Here is a 20,795-nt window from a genome sequence, read left to right as displayed (position 1 = left end):
CTCGTTCAGGAACTACCAGACGGCTTTCCTCTGCAAACAAGGTGCTTTCTGGCTAGTCGATTCTCCATCCTATGTTCCAGTATGGTCAGACCTGTTAAGGCTTGACTAATCCCATAAAACTAACTCTGTAATCATAAAATCTACCTTGGTGTCACTGTGGAGGCACCCTATGTTTAGGATAGATGGCAAAACCCTCTATTGGGATCTGTGGGCTAAAAACAGTATCAACATGGTAAAAGACCTTTACGAAGGTACTCCACCCATCCCTTTCTCGACACTGCAAACGACTTTTAACTTGCCACCCATAGAATTTGATCAATTCCTGAAACTGAAATCCATCATCTCTAAACGTGCCCTTACTACTGATTCACCTTGGTGTGAGGCAGAAAGAGGGAGATACCACACTTGGCTTATGACGCGCTTGCCAATTCTGTCCCATGCTGGCCATTTCATGTCTAGAGTCTATAAGTTACTCCTTCCCATGCCCAAGAAATCCCATATGCTAGCGGAAGGTAAATGGGAATCGGAACCTAACTCGACAGGAATAGCGATAGATTGGGATGTAATACATAGTACTGCACTATCAAACAAGGTTTCCCCAATCCTCTGTCAGACAAAGTACCTGCTGCTGAACAGAGCATTCTAGACTCCTCAGAAGTTGTTTAAATGCCACCTGAAAGATACGCCCAATTGCTGGAATTGCCAGACAACACCTGGGGATCTAGCACATATGCTTTTCGACTGTCCCTTATTACAAACATTTTGGGGGGAAATCTTTGCTTATATCCACCAGATATTTGGAATTAAACCTGTACAGGAATTTATCTATATCATACTGGGTCCAATGGACACACAATTGCCAGACATACATGACGGCAACTTTTAGATGTAATGTTAACGCTGGCATGCAAGGTTATCCTTTGTAAGTGGAAGAACTTTGCTGAGGTCAATTTTAAAATCTGGTTAGAATGGCTCTCTTTCTTGAGAGGGGCTGACATCCCAGCGCTGCAATCAGCTACATGGAAACCCTCCAGCAAAAAACTGTGCATCGTCCTCCCACTTTGATCCCCCATGATGTAACCTCATAACTGTTGATTATCTATGTATGCTTGATTGATTCTACATCCTACAACCGTATGCTCCAATGACTGTATATTCCACTGTGGTTAATGTTCCCACTGACTGCTTAACCTTGATGGATTGATATGCTTGTCCTTACTTTTCCTTTCTTTGATTTTGTGTAGGTGTCATTTATTACCATGGTTGTATCAAATCTATGTAATGGAAGATTTATTGTATTGTCTTTGCTTTCTTTTTTCCAAAATTTTCAATAAAAAAGATTTGAAATAAAAAAAAAATAGAACTTGCTGAAACAAGGCACAGGGATGTATTATCGATACAGCGGTGATGATCGGCTGTGTGAACTTTGCCATGCACCATTATCTGCATTGAAATATAAAGCATACCATGTTGTTTTATTACAATCAGAGTGAACTCGGCGAAAAGCGCATTTCTCAACCTCAGACTTCTGAACAAAATCAAACCTTACATTCCCAACAAGGACCTCAAACTAGCCACGCAATCTCTAGTTCTATCAAGACTGGACTATGGGAACTCAATCCTAACAGGCATCCCCAAATCGCACCTGGCCCCTCTAAAAACAACACTTCATGCGGCAGCGAGAATGATCACAGGCTGCAAAAAATCTGACCACATCTCCCCGGCACTCAAAGAACTCGAATGGCTCCCTGCGGAAATGCGGAGCACCTTCAGAACGGCCTGCCTCACCCACAAGGCCCTCCACACCGGCAAACCGGAATACTTGGCAAACAAGCTCAAAAAAGCAGGCCAAGCCAGAAGCTTGAGAAGCTCCAACTCCCTGCTGCTCATCCTACCAAAAACCAGAAAGAAGAGAACTGCGGACTGCTCGTTCTCAGGAAATGCTCCCAAAATATGGAACGCCATCCCCCCGCACATCAGAACTATACCGTCCTATTCTGAATTCAAGAGCCAACTCAAATCCTTGTGCCTGATCCGTTCCCTTGGTTGCGGGTAACCTGGATCAGCAAGGGTCCCCTGAACCCATGCAGTAACATTGAATCCTGCTACCAAGAAGTCCTGCTGTCCGAATTTTTCCGCATTCCAAATTGTCGCTCGCTGATCGCTTTATTGGATTTGTGTCATGTTGTTCTCTTTTCATTCCCTCTATTGTAAAGCGCTCTGCTACCTTCGGGTCTTGTTAGCGCTATAGAAAACTTCTAAATAATAGTAATAATAAGTGCCTTCTTAAGGGCAGCATGTGTCATCAGGGCCGAAATGTTCTGCACAAGTTTGTAAAACACCCAACTGTACATGAACTTAAAAGGTGTTCGGTTTGCTGCTGCATGTAAGTTAAAGTAGGCGCTATGTATAAGTGCACAGTTAGCTGTACTTTAAATTACAGCAGCAGAAAAGAGACCCTTTGGCAGGGCACAAGTCCTAAAAAAGAAGTGGGGGGACGCTCCAAGTAAGATGGTGTCACCGGAAGTGACGTCACGACAGGAAGTGACATCATGGAAAGATAGTCCCCTCTCATTACAGGGAGCCTTGCTTCACTTGGGGGTCCACGTTAACCCTTTGTCGAATTTAGCATAATTGTTAATAAATCAGTTTATAAGGTATAAACTGATTTATTAACATTTAAGCTATAATGTATTACACGTGTCTCTTGCGCATTACTTTAAGGTAAAGATTTAAACATTTATTTCAAAAAGAGCAAATACCCAAAAGCGAGTTAATCTTCAAAGATAAAACAATGGTACAATAAATTGAAGTATGCATCTAAATATTATCCCTACCTCACTTGCATTCAAACAGTACTCATGTTAACTTCGTCAATTTTTAACCTTATTTCCTAGGTGCGTTTAGCTTCTTACCTCATTCATATTTAGAGCTGTAGAGCGTAACCCACAAGCAGGCATAAAGGCCTTGATAAGTGAGGTAAAGAAAGCTAGATTCCCTATAGGTAACTTGTTCCAATCTTAGCCAACAATCAAGCTGTCACATGCAGACCAAACATACCCCTCGCTTAACTCACTTGTTTTTCATAGAAACGATTGAACCATATAAAACAAGGAATAACACAAATCTCTATAATTAAAAAAAATATACATTCATTTATTCATCTTAAAAAGGATTTTGGGTTTCAATAGAAAGCACAATTCCTATACAGTACATCACATTAATGCTAAAAAAATGTAATTTGAAAAAATCAATCAAAAACACATCATAAAAAGGAGAGTATAGGAGAAATAGACAAATACAATATGTCTTCAAGTGTTACACATCCGTCATATGACAATATCCGGACCACGGAGTTCAGTAATTGTACAACTGATACTCTACACTGCTCCTTTTGTTGACGGATTGCGTATAGATATTAGGGCGTTGACGCGTTTCGATGGTCGAAATTATAATTCCATCTTTGTCAAGACAACAGTATACACTCTCTATGTTTGATAAAATGATTTGCAAGGTCACATATAATAAAAATACAATATAACAGAGATACATTATTTATAATCTTTGAAGCACAAAGCAGAAAATCAATCCTACCCTGGCGATTACAGCACTAACCAACAATTCAATCCAAACAATCTTTTATATCATATACCAGAGCCTCACATTATCTAAATGTGTATGTTTTTTAAAAACACAAAGCTTCGACTAAAAGAATCTGCATTCACATGTTTTATAAAGGGGCCCCTCTTTTTCTACTAGTACTTGATAAGTGAGGCCGTGGCACTGAGGACCACTTGTACTGATGCAGGGGGATTATTGCCTGGGGTGGGAGACGGTGACAGAGAGGAGTGATATGATTGGTGTGCTGGTGGGGAGCAGAAAGAATGGCACACAGAAAGACATTACTCTTATTTCAGCTGCTACTTCTTCACGGCTCAGCATCAAACTAAAGGGTGCTTCTCTGATAAAAGTAAACCAACCAACCTGCTGCCACTCATTTGAAACAACAGCTGCAGGCACCTTTCTTTTTCCAGCAACTGTGTCCCGTAAATAGTGGCTGCCAAAGTTGCGTAATCACTCCCCTAAGGTCGTCTCGGGCCTTACCCAATCAGGAAGCCAAATTCACGGATGCCAAAGGAGTGTTGCAGTTGTTACCACCCCCTGCACTGTGGCCAGCCCGGCCCCTTCACATTATCCTGAATAGCGCTCCACTGGGCCAATCCCTTAGCGCCCTATTTGAAATACATTCACTGGTGCTTTATGTAGCCACCCCCACAAGGCTGATGTCACCAGCCTCCTCGCTTGCCTCGAGGGCAAGAAATAGTCTTGCCCAGCCTTGCACATGCGCACTGAAGACTCTTCGAGATCGAGACAAGCAGAAAACAAAGATTTTACATAGTTTCACTGAAACTATGTAAAATCTTTTTTTGCTTCACGGGGGAGCACCAAGCAGTGAGGCTTCTTTTAAAACTGCTCCATGGTGTTTATTCAACACCTTGGAACAGTTTTAAAAGAAGTGCTTCTTTCTCTCTCCCTTTAGTTTTCCCAGATGCTGGTAGGTAGAGCAACGCCCCCTACGCCCCGTAATACCAGCCGCCACTGCTGATCAGCATGGTAGCATGCTTCACAACAGTTCCACCTGGCCTACAGGGTTGCTAATTTCACTCTGCAAACAGGCTATGGCCTGATTGGTGCAGAAGCCATATTCCCACCCCTCACTTCAGAGAATCAATGGCCAGGACCTCCACTGGACCTCACTGCCGTCAGTGCTCTCCTCTTCCTCACAGAGTACAGTGAACTTGGCAAGCTGGCAGGCACTGGTGCTCCCTGCTCCAGAGGTATGCAGTCTTGAATACCCTGGGTGATGTCCCCTCACCCAGCTGGGAGACTGGCAGGCCGTGGCCCCCAGTCCTGGTCACAGGCAGAAGCTCTTCTTCTCCTCGCACAGACATACTGTCTGCTTGACAGTTGTCAATTTTTGGGGCCTGTGCTCCCGTTCTCATAGAACTGGATTCCTATTGGATTGACATAATATGTTTTTGCTAGAAGAAACTTCCATACACCTGAGTGGTTAAGTTCACATTTGACATAGAAAGACCAGTGAATTCACTGCTTGATTTTGGGGGAAAAGTTGCAAGCCTGCTGTTAGACCTGTCAAACTTAGACTGGTAGTCCACAAAATTTTGCCTTCACCCCTTCTTTTTTTTCGAAGCTCACGTTTGATGGCCTTAGTAGTCTGTGCACTTTACCACTGCTAACCAGTGCTAAAATTCTTGTGCTCACTGACCTAGACTTGGTAGAATTGACCTCTACCCAATTGGCACAAATAATTTACTTGTAAGTCCCTTGTAAAACAGTATCCCATGTACCCAGGTTCTGTAAATTAAATGCTACTACTGGGCCAGGGACAGACTGATTTGCATATAGCCAGGTTCTGAGCTGGGGTGGTGCAGTGAGATAAATAACGGTGATGGATCAAGCCCTGATCTTTGGACTGGGTAAGAGTGGTCTGCTTAATTCAGACACTCTGTTCATCACCACCCCTTTTTCTGATTCGTTTTTGGCCACTATAGGTGTGGCTGGGTATACTCAGACATGAGTCCCTTTCTCACTGCACCATCAGGATTCAAGCAAGCCGGGCCGAAGACGGCTGAAATGCCAGAAACCGGTCCCCGGTAGCTTGTCTCCTTTCTGGTGAAGAATTGGCTTGGTAGTTTAGTCTGCCCTGTTCCCATGATGCACTGGGCCAGGGACAGACTGATTTGCATATAGCCAGGTTCTGAGCTGGGGTGGTGCAGTGAGATAAATAACGGTGATGGATCAAGCCCTGATCTTTGGACTGGGTAAGAGTGGTCTGCTTAATTCAGACACTCTGTTCATCACCACCCCCCCCCTTTTCTGAATCGAATCACTATTGAGCCTACAGCACTGATTATGCCATTCACTTAAGCAGACCTGTAAAACATGCCTCAAGTTGGCTAATACAGCCTGTACGTGCAGTTTTGAACTGACATGTTGACATAGCAAAAATAAGCAAGAATATCATCTGAACCCTGCAAATCAAGGTCAAACTGCAGGGTTTATACAGTCTCAAAATAATATAACCGTGCAGTCATAAAATGTACAAAGACCAAAGTCTCCGAATTTCAATGTGCCTCAAGCCCTAGTGATACAAGTTTCAAAACCCCTGATTATGCATCAAACTGCTAATCGGCCTAAATTCCCTTCAACCCAAGTTTCAAACATGAATCAGAATTCTTTCAGAATAACAATCGATTCAAATAGTACCCCATGTTTGACAAGGCTGACAGTTATGGATCCGATCAGTCTACATGAGAAGGGAGAAAGATTGCATGCTTGGTGCCGTGCTGGAGTAGACCAGAGTGGTCCATTTATAGAAGGCGAGTCAAAGGGCCATCCAGTATAATTTTTGGTTGATATTGGTGATACCGGTTCTACTGTCAGAACAGTGAAAGTTCCAAACCTACCCCTCTCTGGAAAGAGAATCCAGATTGTAGGCATTGCTAATAAACAAAAAAAAATCCTGTAATAAAGGATGTGCCTATAAAACGATTTGTTGTGCAAGCTAAATTGCACTATTTACTGCACCCCAAGTAGTGTGGAATTTCAGACCCTTGATGAAGCCGTTATTTTTAGATTGGTTAATCAGATGCCATCTATTGAGATACTTTCTATGATGACAAGCGAAGAGTTACCCCTGGAACTCAGAAATACGGTGAAATGTGAAGTGTTGGATTTTTCAGGGAAAGACATTGGACTCATTAAAGGAGATGAGCATGTTCACATACAGAAAAAGACAAATGCTGAATACCAAGAAACCCTGCAGTATAATTTGACACCTGGAGTGATCACTGGAATTCCTCCTGTGATAGAAACTAAGATCCAGGAAGGTGGGTTTAAGGAAATTATTGGAATTCCATTTAACTCACCCATTATGGGCTTACAGGTGCCTGGCAGCAAGTACTGCATTGTTCAGGATTTGAGAAAAATGTATTCAATTGTAGTTCCATGTTGTCCAAATCCTGCTGTAACTGTGATTCAGATTTCATGTGAGTGGTGGACTGTCATTCACTTCTGTCAGGGCTTCTTCTCCATACCATCGCATGTGAATATTCAGTTGCTCTTTGCATTTTGATTCAGCAATTGTGTTTTGGCATGGTGCTGAGTCCTACAGGGATATACAGAGAGCCCATTAATTTTCAGCATTTTGATTCAGCAATTGTGTTTTGGCATGGTGCTGAGTCCCACAGGGATATACCTAGAGCCCATCCATTTTCAACATGATCAGAAAAAAGAATCTGGAGTCCTTGGAAATGCACTGTAATTCTGTTCTGGTGCAGTATATTGACTACCTGTTGATTGCATTGAAAACTCGAGATGCTTGCAAGAATGATACCATTCCCTGTTAAACCACTTAGCTGAGAATGGACATAAAGTATCCCCAAATAAGCCTCAGAGCTGTCTGAAGGAACTTCTGCATCTCGGACATCATATTGAGAAAGGAGTCAGGAAGGTATTGTGAAAAAGAAGAAGAGCTCATCAGCACTCAGCACTGCACTTGCACTTTTTCCTGAACCTGGAGGACTGGAGCTGGGGTGACTCCATTCCCCAATAGGCTTCGCTGCCCGGGTGCCATTGCATGCCAGTCTCGTTACAAATGCACCTGGAGGCGCATTTCAGCCCGCCGGTTCTACCTTAGGGTGGGACTCGCACGGGCGTGCCTGTGCCAAGGACGGGCCTGTCTGTGCCCGTCAGAGCCCAGAGGATGCTGGCCCCCCTCTCGGATAAGTGTGAAAAGAACTAAAGAAGAGTCTTCAGGTCTCGTTTGGGCTACTTCCAGTGATGGTAAGAGAATGACTACAAATGGTCAAGGTGGGGGGGCTACATCAACCACCCTAGATGCCTTTTTATCTAGGGCTGCAAATGTACTCTCATACGAGATCGAATTGACTTAACGCTGGTTATCTCTGGAGGAGGGTAGGTGTGCTCCTGAGATGCTTCAGTCCACACTTCAGACCCCTCCTGTTTCATCTCTTGTACCTATGGTTAGGCACTCCTGTGAGGCTTCGCCCCCGCCCTAGCTCCTGTAGCTCCAGTAGCTGTAACGGTCTCCCTGCTATAGTCGGAACAGTTCCCACAACCTGCTGCTAAGAGGCAACAGGGGGTGGGGGGCAAAGCACATAACCAAAGTGTGACAAGAAGCTCAAAAGTGCCAAGAAAGGGCCTACCACGGGAATGTGAGTGAAAATTAAATACTCATCTCCAGAGCTAAGATCTGACATCAGCCAAAACTCTGACATTGATTGGAATAAGTTGGAAAATCTGGTTAAGGCTGTGCCAGGTCCATCCCTTGGTAGACTTGAGAAAATTGAGGAGAAACTAGATAACATTATCACAAATTCCCAAATCATCTATAGCCCCCACCCCCGAAAGCCTGTTGGCTTCCCCAGCTGTAGTGCCATCTTTGCCCATCTCCACTCTCTCCAGGCTGTGCTTCATTTACCACCTTTATCCATCCAGAAGCAGTCTGTAAATCCTAGGACAGCAAGATGAATTATCTCCCCCTGTACAGGTCCTAATAGGGTCACAAACAACAGAGGGGGCAAGGTCACATTGAGGACAGGGGACAAATTGCAGTCCGACTAGCACAGTCCCGGGACCCCAACTCGGTACTGGACTTTCATCCTGCTGCGTCCCCTCTGGTTCTGTCTTTAACCAATGTTCCACCACTGAGGGATGGCCAAAGTGAAGATACTGTGCAACTGATGGACAAATCTCTCCACTGGCTGAAGTCTTGGGCTCTTATCGTTGATGGTTCTAGGGGCTTGGCCAGACACTTCATTATGGCAAGGAGGGTGAGTTGGGTGGGCCCTTCTCCTAAATCAACCCAGGGGGATTGTGTGGTGGTAAATCTCAATAATAAACATGTCACTTGGTTCTTATTACACTATTTACGGACCAACCCCTCTCTTCTTCCCATATTTCTGTATTCCCGCTAGAGTTTTTTTTTTACAGCTTTCATTCAGATCCACCAAAAAAGGCAATTAGTCTACCAACTGAGGGTGTAGCGGGCATCACCAAGTCAGGGCATTTAGAGAAAAATAGGTTGGTCTTAGCAAATAGATTCAAGCCCTTAACCCGGTTGGTAACTTAGGAATCCTGTGATTGACTGTTAGGGGTAGCCACGACCAGCAAAGGGAGATAGTAAACACGATAATTACTCAGGACATAAAGCCTATTCAAAACTGTCAAGACAGGGAGGCTGCAATAAATGGCCCTCCTCTAACTTTAAAAATAGCCACATGGAATACTTCAGGAGTTTCCTCAAAGTTGAGAAATCCAGATTGGTGTGCACAATGGCAAGATTCAGACCTTTTATGCTTTCAAGAAACATGGGGAACCAAACCTATATTTTTAGACGGGTTTCTCTTGTTCCAATCAGATGCACTTCCATCAACTTCAGGAAGAGCAAGGGTAGGGGCTTCTGACTTTGATTGCAAATTCCCCCTCAAAATAAAAAACTTTAGGCGCCGAGTCCTTATTTACACATTCTTTTGATAGAGGGGAATATGAAATGTGATTTTCTATTAGTGAATTTTTACAATAATTTCGGGGGTAATATGAAGGATGTGGTGGAACTTTTGGATATCGAAATTCAGATCAGTATTAGAGCAAATCATGGAAAAGTCATTAACATCCTGTGGGTGGGAGATTTTAATGCCCAGCCATGCAAGTCGAATGAAAATAGGGTATGTGGGCTTGAGGACACATTGGAAGATCCCATCTGCCATTTTACTCACAACAATTATGGCCATTGCCTAAATAAATTGTCAATTACCAGAAACCTGATAATTATCAATAAGGTAAACCCAACAACTGATAAGTTAGTTAAAACCTTTTCAAGAAGCGATTACAAATCAACACTTGATTTAATTAATAGTCTCAGCTTTGCGTCAGCCTCATATTAACCAAGATGAAATTAAACCACTCGTATTTACCAATCATGCAATTCTCTTTGCCTTATTGAAGACCGGTTTGATAAATGCTCTACCTTCCCAGAAAATCAGGAAACCCTTTCTAGGCAGGAAAAATGGTTTCCAATTAATATGGAATCAAATAGACAAAGGAAAAACAGTCCAGCTAATTTTAAACAACAGTATACTAGCGATGAGATGTTTGGACCCTGAGAATTCCCCAGATCAAATCACCTCTGATTTTGGGATCTTTCTTGGTAAAGTTAAAAATGCATTGACATGTGTAAAACAGCCCAGTGCATGCCCCCCCAGCCAATTCATTGGTTTGATCACTCTTGCACACAAGCACTCAATTCTTTGCAAAAAGCCCTGAATGCACGTCCGCGAAATAGTGCTATGATAGCATCTCTTAGGAAAAGTTATTCTGAAGTCAAGAAGTTAAGGGAGAGATCCCTGAGAGAAGAGGCATGGGACAATTTAGAAAAAGCTGCATTATTTAAATCCAGAGGGGATTTCTGGAAATCAATTAACGCCCCATTTTCCAAAAATCACGATATATCCCACATTAGATGTTCATGTGTGAGAAGAAGACTGGGTGGCATTTTTTGATAGGGTCTTTGGTTCAGGAGATAATTGTGAAGTAGAGGATCCACTTAGACCCCTTTTGCCTGGAAAGCATCTGGCAATCTCTCTGGAAGAAATACAAGCAGGTCTGGGTAAATTCTCAGGTGGAAATGCATCAAGACCAGATGGGGTCCCAATCGATTTATTTCAAACTCATCAGGACTTGTGGGCCTCTTTTCTCACAATTGTGCTAAATGCAATAGTAAAAACAGCCCCCCTACCTACATGGTCATCAAGTATAAAAATTACAAATCCTCAAAAAAGGAGATAAGAACAACGGCAAAAGTTATCGCCTTATTTCCCTGCTGGATACAACAGCAAAGTTAATGGGGCTTTTATTGTTACACAGACTGGAAGAGTGGGCTAAAGATAAAAACATACTGATGGAAGCTCAATACTGGTTCCAAGAAGAGAAAGGCACTGTTGATCAGTGCCTAAACCTGAGCCTGATAATTGTTAAGTACACCAGAGCTCAGGGGGGTCAAATCTATTTGACATTTATGGACCTTAGTGCTGCATTTGATTCCTTGAGATTGACAATGCAATAATAACCTTTATCCGCCAACTGTACGTCAGTGCTACCGCATCAGTTTGGGTCAGCAAAAATGGAGATGCACTTGCCCCTTCAAGATCAGCAGGGGAGTTAGACAAGTGTGCGTTCTCACCCCTTCCTATTTTCTATTTACAGGAATGGGGTTGGGGAGGCACTCAGGGGTCCACCCCAGATGTTCCAGTCTTTGGCGGCCAAAGCGTTTCTATACTGTTATGCAGACAATGCTGTCCTGATTGCCAGAGCAGCATTTAATCAGAGATTACGTAGCCTTCATGGCCTCAATGGACTTGCAGATAAATGAGTCAAGTCAAGTCAAGTCAAGTCAGAGAATTTATATAGCGCACTACATACCCAGAGGGTCTCAAGGCGCTTAGGGAGGGGAGGAGGATTACTTGTCAAATATCCACGTTTTAAGTTGCTTTCTGAATGCTAGGTGGTTCTGGGTAAGGCGAAGGTAAGTGGGGAGTGAGTTCCATGTTTTAGCAGCCAGGTATGAGAAGGATCTGCCTCCCATGGTGGTCTTGATGATGCGAGGTACAGTGGCGAGGGCTTGGCTGGAAGAGCGTAGTTAGCGGGAGGGGGTGTAGAAGGACAGTCGTGAGTTGAGGCATTCTGGTCCGATGTCGTAGAGTGATTTGTGTGCGTGGGTTAGCAGTCGGAAAGTGATCCTCTTATTGACGGGTAGCCAGTGGAGGTCTTTCAGGTGGCCAGAGATGTGTTCGTTGCGCGGGATGTCTAATATGATCCTGGCTGAGGCGTTTTGGATTCGTTGGAGTTTCTTCTGGAGTTTAGCGGTAGTACCTGCGTAGAGGGTGTTTCCGTAGTCCAGTCGGCTCGTGACCAGAGCGTGGGTGACTGTTTTTCTGGTTTCGGTGGGGATCCAGCGAAATGTTTTTTTGAGCATGCGGAGAATGTTGAAGCAGGATGAGGATACGGCGCTGACTTGTCTGTTCATTGAGAGTGAAGAGTCCAGGATAACGCCTAGGTTCCGTGCGTGGTCTGTCGGGATGGGTGCTTTTCCAAGGGTTTCCGGCCACCAAGAGTCGTCCCATGCAGAGGGGGATGTACCTAGGACGAGGACTTCTGTTTTATCTGAGTTCAGTTTCAGACGGCTGTGTTTCATCCATTCAGCAACTTCTTTCATTCCTTCGTGTAGGTTAGTTTTGGCGGTGCTGGGGTCATTGGTGAGAGAAAGGATCAGTTGAGTGTCATCCGCGTAAGAGATGATGTTGAGGTTGTGATGGCGGGCGATGGTCGCGAGGGGGCTCATGTATACGTTGAAAAGGGTGGGGCTGAGTGAAGATCCTTGTGGTACGCCGCAGATGACTTCAGTGGCCTCTGACTTGAATGGTGGGAGGCGGACTTTCTGGGTTCTTCCGGAGAGGAACGAGTGGATCCATTTCAGTGCTTTTCCTTGTATTCCGATGTTTCTGAGGCGTTGTAAAAGGGTGTTGTGGCAGACTGTGTCGAAGGCTGCAGAGAGGTCGAGGAGGATGAGGGCGACTGTGTCTCCATTGTCCAGTAGAGTTCGAATGTCGTCTGTTGCTGCGATGAGGGCGGTCTCAGTGCTGTGTTTAGCTCGGAAGCCAGATTGTGAGGAGTTGAGGGATTTGTTGGCTTCGAGGAAAGCGGCGAGCTGGTTGTTGACGGCTTTCTCGATTACTTTGGCCGGGAATGGAAGGAGCAAGATGGGGCGGTAATTTTTGAGTTCGGTGGGGTCCGCTGTGGGTTTTTTCAGAAGGGCGGTGAGTTCAGCGTGTTTCCAGCTTTCCGGGAAGGTGGCGGAGTTGAAGGAGCAGTTGATGACATCTCGGAGGTGCGGTGCTATGACGGAGTCTGCTTTGTTGAAGATGTGGTGAGGACATGGGTCTGTGGGGGATCCTGAGTGGATGGAGTTCATCAGGCGGATGGTGTCCTCAGTGGAGATTGGGTTCCACTCGTTGAGGGTGTTCAAGGGGGGAGAATGTTCAGCATATGGTTGGGTGGGTTGGTCTCCGGGTTGGTTGTCGAAGCTGTTGTGGATGTCTGCAATTTTTTGTTGTGGAAGAACGAGGCTAGGGAGTCGCAGAGGGCTTGAGAGGGGTGATGTCGTTGGAGTTGGCCGAGGGATTGGTAAATTCCTTGACGATGTTGAAAAGTTCCTTGCTGTTGTGGGCGTTGTTGTCAAGTCGATCCTTGAATGCTGTTTTCTTGGCCTTTCGGATTAGTTGGTGGTGTGTGCGGGTGGCGTTTTTGAAGGCGTCCTTGGTGCTAGTGGTTGGGTCTTTTTTCCAGACCTTTTCAAGGGAGCGGCAGAGTTTCTTGGACTTTTTAGGATCATCGTTGAACCATGAGGCCTTCTTGCTGCCAGGTTTGTTTTGACGTTTTTTCAGTGGTGCTAAGGTGTCGGCGGTGTTGGATAACCATAGGGTGAAGTTGTCGGCGGCTTGGTCTGGGTTAGAAGAGTGGGCTGGGGTGTTTAGAAGGAGCGATGAGGAGATCTGGTCAATGGTGATTTTGTTCCAGTTTCTTTGCAGAGTTGGTTGGAGGTGGTTGATGGGTTTTGGCTTGTTGTAGGTGAAGTGAACGCAGCTGTGGTCAGTCCAGAGGAGATCCGTAGTGTGGCTGAAGGAGATATGATTGCTGGAGGTGAAGATGGGGTCGAGTGTGTGACCTGCGATGTGGGTGGGGGAAGTGACCAGTTGTTTAAGTAAATCCTTCATTCTTGTACCGAGATTGTTGGTGGGGAAATAATGCCTCCCTTGCACTGTGGCACCCACATTTTGGAGGAGGTAGACTCATTTCCCTACCTTGGGTAATTTTTGACAAGTCTCTGTGCTGTGCACGAATGGTCGACAGTAGAGCTATAGTGAAGAGGAGCGTAGGGGCAATCTCAGCCTTCGCAAAAAGACTGGGACCAAAACCTTTTGAAACCATTAAAACAATCCACCATGCTAAAACCGTTTCTGTCTCCTCTTACCGGGTAGGCATTTTGGGTATGGCAGCTGTGACCTCTCTTCAAAGCCTGGAAAATAGCTTCGACAAAGGTTTAGCCTCTCTTCCTAAGTCCTCTACAAACTATACTTGTCATTTAGAGCTTAGCGTGCCCTACCTGACTGATAGCATTAAAATGGTGCCAATCATGTTATGGCATTCGGTATGGCATAGGGATACGGTGAGCCTTACACAACGGATCATAAAAGATTGCCTTAGACTAAATAACTGGCACAAAATAGCGTTGCTATACTACATGCTAAAGACCCTTACTGACATCGGGTACAAGATATTGTTTGAAGGGTCTAGTGCTTGCAAGAAAATTTCCAAGTGGGATTTTAGGACATTGTACTTGAAAAAGTCCGCTTTTCATCATTATGAATTGAATATTCTAAAGAAACTGGTGATTTTATATCAACTAACACCCCCAATCATGCAGGAAGGTTATTCTTATTTAGAAATTACCAATAATTCCCAGCATATATTCATTCCGAATTAACTTAATTATGTTGATGTTGTGTTTTCCATCTAATAAGTATACCTATTCTGACTTATCACCTTGCCCCTGTGATATGATATCAAACCAGTCTGATCTTCTCATTGTTTTATTTCACTTTTTTATAAACGGGCTAAAGCAAAGTATATTTTCCCAATTTTAAAAAGTCGCAATTTTAGACAATCACGAGTAGCATTATATTTCTTTAAATCCTTTTATATGCTGCTCAGTTGCTTCATTTTTATGGGCCTGCATGAGCAAGACCCTGCACTTCTGTACTGTCAGATAGTGGCCTGACCCCCAGGTTCAAGAGTACTCGCCTGTCCTTGCCTCTCTACACTTTTAGTTTCTGTTAAAATGCTGAGGTCTTTTCATCTTCTATTTCTCATCTTATACACTTGATTGAATTGCTGCTTGTACTTTGCAGGTTTGTTTGTATAAAATGGTCTTGGCTATTTATGTGTTTTTATCCGGGACTGTATATTTTATACCATTTTCTAATCTCTTGTACTAATAATGGTGTTAAGTAAATGCACGTTGCAAGCTGTAAAGCAAGCTGCCTTTTTTTTCTTGTGCTTTCATGGATTTATTGCGTAATCCGAATAAAGTTTATGACTGACTGACTGAGGTGTTTATGATTGACTGACTGAGGTGTTGTAAAAAAGAATCTCGGAGAATCTGAAGAAGAAACCGCCAACAACACAGAAAGAAGTCAGAGAGTTTTTGGGAATGGTAAGCTACTCTCACCAGTGGATACACAATTTTTATCTAGGGGTGAAGCCTTTACAGAGGCTTACACACAAGGATGTGTCTGATCCGGTACCTCCTGGATCACGATTGTTTGATTTCCTCCCTAGAGCTGAGATGGTTTGCAACTTTACAAGTACTCTGTCAAGCTGACAGAATCCTGGCCACCCTATTTAGATGTGTTCTGACTTAATCGCCGTCCGCGTTGACAGAGTGTTTTCCGTTGCGTAAACAGTTCACAGCTGTTGACGCAGCAGAGTTCTCTGCTGGCTCACATTACTATGTCACCATTAGGGCTCCGGGATTACACCAAGCCTATTTAGATGTGACAGTTGTGCTGGCGGTGTTCTAGCAGTGTGTTGCAGATGGTGTGATTCCGTACTTTAACTTTGACAACATTGTACTATTCCTGTGGCTGTAGGATGGATGCTAGCATCTCAAACCTGATGTGTTGTGGCTAATTGTGTTCTCCTGCATGGTACAATATAAAACCCACTCCATTTCAGACCGTAATCCTTTGCCATTCCTCTGCACCACAACATTTTCAAGCAGGACTCTTGTCAGTCAAGTCAGTTTGTTTTTGGAGCGTTCTCTGTTTATTGTCCCTCATTTTGTCTCTCATTTATTTTCTTATGGGTCATAACAATTATTTTAATTTTGTTTGTTTGATAATGGCAGGAAGAAGAAATCCCGGTTTTATAGAGGGGGATTTGTCAGTTATGGTGAATAAAATAATAGTATAGCCACAATTGTTTGGAGCCTAAATACAAAATACAACCATAACTCAGAAAAAGCAAATGTGAGGAAATTAGTAGGAGGCGGAACGACCTGGCGGGGACAGTGGCTCCCTGCCCTCCATGCATCACCTGGAGCTCCAGAGGACGGGTGGTTGTTTTTCCAGCCCCCCTTACAACCTTTTCCATGGGAAGAGAAGGTCTTAAAGATCCTACATACTGAAGGCCTTTAGAGAGACTGACAGACAAGGTGGTGTCTGATCCTGTATCTTGGGATAATGATTGCTTGACTGCCTCCCTAGAGTTGAGAGAAGTTTAGAAGTTTACAAGTAATCCACCAAGCTGACATAATCCTGGCTGCCCTATTTAGATGTGTGCTGACTGAATCACGGTCAGCATCAACAGAGTGTTTCCCGTCACATAAACATGCACCACATTTTTCTTTAACTTGCCCTTTCTAAAACATATTCTTGCACAGACTGTCATCCTCATCAGATTAAAATTTGGTTTGGCATGTAATGTAATAAACTGTAAATATATACTCACACTCATGTGAAGACGTTTTCAATGACATCCTGACGTAATTCAATTCCTTCCTATTAGTCAGTGTCCTTTTCATTTGGCATTTCAACATCCTCACCCCATGCCTCTTCATGTTCTCCATCCTTGGCCATGTATGGGATGTTCCAGTGCAGGGCTATGTTGTGTAACATGTAGCAGGCCATGGTAATGTGGCACACTCAGGTAAGTAGAGGAGGGCTACACCAGTCTTATTCAAAAAATGGAATCTGGCCATTTAGGATATCAACCCCCTGCTCCACCATCCTACATGTTCTTCCTTGGACCTCAGTGAAGTAGACTTCCCCTGGTGCTGTTGAATTCGTTCATGGTGCCAACAACCATGGTCAGTTAGGGTAAGCTGAGTCTCCTATAAGACAAATGAAAATATCCCAAAAACGTTACAATATTTCTGATCAATAGACATGAAATCAACCAATATATTGACAGATTGTACTTACCAACAAGCTAGGCCCTCTCAGGTCCAAGTTGTGACATCTGCAGGGATATGCTGCTGTTCCATAGTACAACCAATTCATGGGTTGAGCCTGAGAAATGCACACACACACATGTGATGTGCAAATCTGGTAAACAGACACCTTACACATTGAATGAATGGAAATTCTTTTGAATGTGGTAGACTTGTTGTCTGGCGTGTGGTAACACTAAGGCAACATATATGAAATCAGCTGCTCCAACCACATTAAAAAATCTCCCTTCAGATTGGCAAAAGCCTTGTATGTCGGAAACTAATGAAGCTGTTGATGTGTCTCATCATTGAAGAAAGAACTTCTTGTAGCCCACCACTGAAAGTTTGTTGTGACTTTCCACCAGATACTGCCACAGTGTATTTGAATTATACTGTGCCTCAAAATGGAGTGGTAATCGGCTGGAGTCTACAGGTCTTATCATCACTGTTCAATCAAGCACATAACGAAGAGGGGCACCTGAAAATTAGCATGCAACATGAGCCTACTTTAACTAATAAGAGATATCACAGACTTATCAAGTCTTCAATTGGAATTATCAAGCTAGTTATTGAACCAACCCTGAATATAGGACAGTGTCATAAACAATGAGGTAACGTAAGCCCCCGGACTCACCTGCCAGTCTTTTAGATGATGATCTGAATTACCACTTTTATGGATAGGGAGACTTCTTATGTAGCTAATTGAAGCCCCTGTCATCCAAATACAAGGATCGGTTTTAATCAAAGTACAACTAACAAATAGGAAGGAGATAATCAACAGAGAGAGTAACACTAGAAAAGATCTCCACTGAAAATATCATAAAGATTATATAAAACTGGTAACCACGGGTATGAAAACCATGAAGAAGGCTTTGCTGAAATGCGTTGGTAGCCAACAACTAGAACCAATGTTTCTATAATTGGCAAAATATATTATTTCTTTCTCTCTTTGTTTTGAGTCTAGTCCAACAGAGATTAGGTAGCTTTTTATAGATTGATTTTGATTCCTCTGTTTATATCAACTGGAGACACATATGCTTTTCAGGTTATACCATAATACACATTAATCTGTGGTTCAAAGATTTATAATCATGTCTAATGCAATAATCTGTGGTTCAGAGATGTATAATCATGTTTAGAATTTGAATTTTATGAAACGAATACATTGTATGCAACAAGTGTATTTATAAGTGTTTTTCTAGCTTGAAACACTTTGAAAAGAAAAAAGAAAAAAATAAGAAGGAAAATAAAAACAAAATATATTTTTCTATATTAGTTGTATTGTCTATATATCTTAGTTTGGTGGTCTAAAGTTTATTTGCTTTCTCAGGATTATCTAGCACTGTGCCCGGTGCAAAATATTTTTCAAATAGTCGCTTTTCCTTGTTAGGGTAGTATCCTTTCTTTCAGGGGCCCGTGTCTTTTCCAGAGTCAAAATGGAGTACTGCCAGCCGTTTTTTTGACTATTAGTGTAATTGCTGTGGTATTCCTATTGTTAAGCAGAAGATCTGGCTCCGGCTGATGACATAAATCAAGAAATGCTAGCCTATTCAATCAGAATGTTTTTTAATATCCTGTTCTTCAATGGAGGCATGGTCTTAACAATTGAGGCTGCCATCTCCTCGCTCTCCCTGGGTTTATATGTCTGCATTTACAATATTAAACATGTTGTAAATGGATACTAATATGTCATAAAATTAAAAAGCACATTTCATTGAGTTTTTAATACATATATATTTTTTATACATAAATATACAAAACATAAATGTTCGGTATCAATATTTTTTTAATGACTTTTTTACATGTGTAAATATTTAATCTTTTAAGTGTGTAAATAGTACATTGAAAATATATGATCTACACAATTTTTTTTAAATGCCACCGAAAATACAATCAACAGTTGTAAAAATGTAAATGTAATGTAAATTGATACTTGTATAGCGCACTACTCACCCGCAAGGGTCTCAAGGTGCTTGTACGAATACCTCTGTGGAACCCATCCTGGCTTTCCCTGTGAGGCGTCCACTCCTGGGCACCTCCAAGGTGGAGGCCAGGCATCCTTAGCGTTGTGGGGGCCGTTGTGGAGATTAAGCAAGCTATTGCCCAGAGTTGCACTCCATGATTGGAATAGGCACGAGGCGAGAATTATCAGGTCCGTGGAATTTTGAGCCCAAGACCCGCTGAGGCGGGGAATTGAACCCTGGTCCCAGGCCAGACCTCTGCATCAGGGTCTGCCACTCTAACCATTGAGCCACACTTCTCCACTACACAGCACAACACAGTGCAGATATTGCATCAAACCACACTAACACACAACTTTTTTTGAAAATACAAATGAACAGCATTAGCATTTTCTATATGAAAAAAGTAGCCACCAATTTGAGTGCTTGTGACGCACTTCACATTCACATAAACACCATTTCACAACCCAAAATGGTGGGGCCCTGACCTCACCATTAGGACTTTTTCTATCAAGTGGCCATTGCTGAAGTTGACCGGGTAGTGGATGTGATCCTCCACATCGGACACAGCCATAGGCTAATGTGTTTGATAGCAAAGTATGAAAACCAGTTGATGTGCTGGTCTCTGTTGACGATCACATACGTCGTTCACATGTATGTGGCGTTACAAATAAAGCTCACTTGCCTCCTAACACCTCAACCAACAACACCTTCTCAACTTTTGCTGCAGTTTCTGACCACTGCGAGCCACAATGCCAGGGAAATCAGGTGCAATGGCCCCCAGCCTTATAGCCAGAAGAGCTGGATTTGCTGCCTAAGGAGTTTATGTCCCTGTACAGCCAGCTGCATGGATCACCAGAGGGACAGGTACATGTTAAAAATGAATATGTAATTCTGACTAACTCTTATTTTTTTTAAAAACACAGGCTAAACTGCCCCTTTTAGTTCCTGAGTGAAGTGTTGTGATTAAAGTGAAGTTTCAGTTTTATTTTTAATTACCTAGAACTGTGATGGTGTGCATTTTTAAACATGTTTGAGGCCCTATATTTTACTTGGTGTGTTGTGTGGATGTATATATGAGCTTGTTTTTGGGGTCACAACAGCTTGCCTGCCAACTGGCTTTGTTTCTCACAACTCGTTCCTGCTCCAGATTATTAAACTGGCGGCGCGTTTTGAGGGCGTTTCCTCTTCTTCTAAAAAAACCTTAGAAATTCAAACTGTAACACCCCTAAAACCTATGGTTTTTTCAGTGAATTTCGAAGGTTTTTTAAATGATAATTCCTAGCTATAACCTGCTTGAAACCATTGGTTTTTTCAGTGAATTTCTAAGGTTTTCTAAATGATAATTCCAAAGTATTACCTGCCTGAAACCCAAGGTTTTTTCAGTGATTTTGAAAGATTTATTCAATATCAATTTTTAAATCTATTAATTGTTATATTTATTTCTTTGATACTGATTTACAAATTTATTTTAAATATAAACATTTTTAGATATCTTATTTTTAAGATTACATTACATATTTTTAATAAATATATATTTTTAAAAATTGAATATATATATTTTTTAAAATATTTTTATAATAGGTACTGTTTTCTTTTTGTTTAGAATTTTTTGAGCAGTACCGCACCCAAAGTGCAACTCTCTCGATTGCTGCGCAGAACGTAGCCGCCATTTTACAATTGTT

Source organism: Lissotriton vulgaris, chromosome 8, assembly GCF_964263255.1.
Source record: "Lissotriton vulgaris chromosome 8, aLisVul1.2, whole genome shotgun sequence".
NCBI classification, from domain to species: Eukaryota; Metazoa; Chordata; class Amphibia; order Caudata; family Salamandridae; genus Lissotriton; species Lissotriton vulgaris.
The sequence above is the reverse complement of the archived record's forward strand: the minus strand, read 5'-3'. Positions refer to the sequence as shown.